Source organism: Alligator sinensis, unplaced genomic scaffold (assembly GCF_000455745.1).
Source record: "Alligator sinensis unplaced genomic scaffold, ASM45574v1 scaffold96_1, whole genome shotgun sequence".
NCBI lineage: Eukaryota > Metazoa > Chordata > Crocodylia > Alligatoridae > Alligator > Alligator sinensis.
Genome location: NW_005842402.1, coordinates 843,198 through 845,637, shown reverse-complemented (window position 1 = coordinate 845,637; position 2,440 = coordinate 843,198).

Sequence of the window (2,440 nt, the reverse complement as noted above, 5' to 3'; positions counted from 1 at the left end):
CTCTCCCTCAGCCCAGTAGCTGACCACTTCAATAATATGAAGTGTCTTTTCTGTCCCCAGTGGGACAGCAAATGCATGCTTTTCCATCTGTTTCCCCTCTTTTTGTCTTATATGGGGATGAAAAGGGACCATGTAGTGGCTTCTGCCTCTGGTTGGGGGGGGATGAGGGGGACCAAGTAAGCCTGGCAGATATAGCCACTGGGTGAGGAAAGGAAGGGCAGGGAGCTGGTGTAATGATGGAAAATGCTCCCCCTCAGTATGTACTACCACTAGCCAATTCTGATATTACATTATGCATCATTTTGCAGTCCCCATTTCTAATATGCAGCCTTCAGGACCTCACTACTGTATTTTCTTGCGTATAATATACACCTTCCCCCCACTAAGCCCCAAACACACACAATTGTGGTGCATGTTTTAAGCGAGGAAGTGGTTTTCTTCACTGGAAAAGAATAAGCGTAGAGATAGTGTGGATGCTATACAGCTGCCAGGATGACTGTTGCTTTTGTCTGGCCCGGCAAGCTGAAGGGGTGGAGTCCCATATTAACCCTTTGACAGCCATAGATATTGCCTAAGCACTGTAGCTTGTGTGTGAAGCAGCAGGTGCCCTGCTGGTAGTATCTTGATAAGGCTGGTGATGTGGAAACCATATTTATAGGAACATATATAGAGACCTACTTACAGTAAAGAATTAACAGTTTTGCAGAAGTCTGAGGCCTAATCTTGTTTAACATAGAATAATCCTATCCCTGCCACATCAGGGAGTTCCTGCTGTCTGCTGCTTCACCCAGGCTATGTCCTGGGATGTGGATGCCACACTTTCTGGACACTGTTCCCAGGAGGACTTTATATTGCAGTTGGCTATAACTCAAGAATTTTTTTTCTACATTCTGTCTTCTAAGAACAAGATGCATGTTTGATTATGGGCATGTGTATGTGAGAAAATATGGTACATATGCATCTTTAGTGCAGGATGAAATTTCTGAGGCCTCTCTCTCACCAGACCATCATGGAGCAATTTCCCATGACTGACTCTTGCACCATTAAGTATGCATAAAAATCACTGTCACTGTAAAAAAGCAAGAGCATACAAAAACTACATAACCATGTCAACATATTAAAATTTCAAGGAAAAAATGTCACTGTTAATTAATCATTCATTCAGGAAAACTATACTGAAGCATGAGTCACCTGATATTTGTTTTGTTGGGATGAGAAATAAGATAAGAGTCAGAGGTTGCTCAGGTCAAGACTGCTTTGGATCTCATGTTCTACAGTCTCTGTAATATTCTTCCCTACCAAGGATAATGGTTATTGCAATCTGAACCTTTTCATTCAAGTTAGATTTCATTGTCTGTATTGCAAGTGGAGTGGCACACATTATTTTTAATGAGATAAACCTCAACAGCTTTGGCCATCCAGAATTTTTTATGGGCAGGAGCTTGAATTAATCTGGAGCTTGAAGAAATCTGGAGCAAGCTGATGTGGGGTTCTATGTACTGTGAAGCAGGAGAGACATTTTAAAACTCTCTGAATATTTTTACTGATGTTTTCATGGCACCCACGTATTTGGAAGGTGAATTGAGGGCCGTGTGTAGACGAAACGAGAGGCGTGTGTGCACGACACTTTAAAGCGGGCTAAATGCTTTTGCACTGCTTTAATGGTGTTGGTATTTGCACGCCTTGGTGGAGTATCGAGCATGAATTTCAGCCGCTGTAGGAAATTCAGTAGTGTAATGTACCTTAAATGACTTGGGGTGCAACAAACTAAAACTCCTTCGAGGAGTTTTAGTTTGCTGACCCTATAGCCGCGGAGCAAAGCACCAGGCTCTGTGCAGCTCTCTGGCTCTGCAGGAAGCCCTGCAGGCAGCCTAGCAGCAGCCTGGGAAAGCAGGCTCCGCACAAGAAAAGCGGTGAGCCTGATCTCCACCCATTGGGACCTGCCTGCCCACCTGAGCTGTGCAGGTACCCAATGCTTCCCTCCGCAATGCCCCCCAGGACTGTCAGAGCTGGGTGCACCAGTCTCCCCCTCCACAGCCCAGGGACCGCTCCGTCCACCGGCAGCTTGTCCTCCCCTCCCCACCACAGAGGCAGATAAGTCAATGGGGTGTGTGCACAACACGGGGGTTTAATCAGCCCTAAATTGAAACGGTATTTTTAAAACCCACCACTTCAATTTAGGGCCCTGTTTCATCTACACACACCCTAAGTAATTAACTTTTGGAACTCATTGCCATAAAATGTTGTGGAGGCTGAAAATTTAACCAGGTTCAAAAGAGGACTGAACAAATTTGTGGATGACAGATCCATCAGTGAGTATTAAATATGATAGTAGGGGTGCAACTTCAAAATTACAACTTCCTAAGCCTCTGAGTTCCCTCTAGAAGCTGTAGGGAGAGAGGAGCAAGAGATGGATCAGTCTGGATAGGCCCTGTATAAA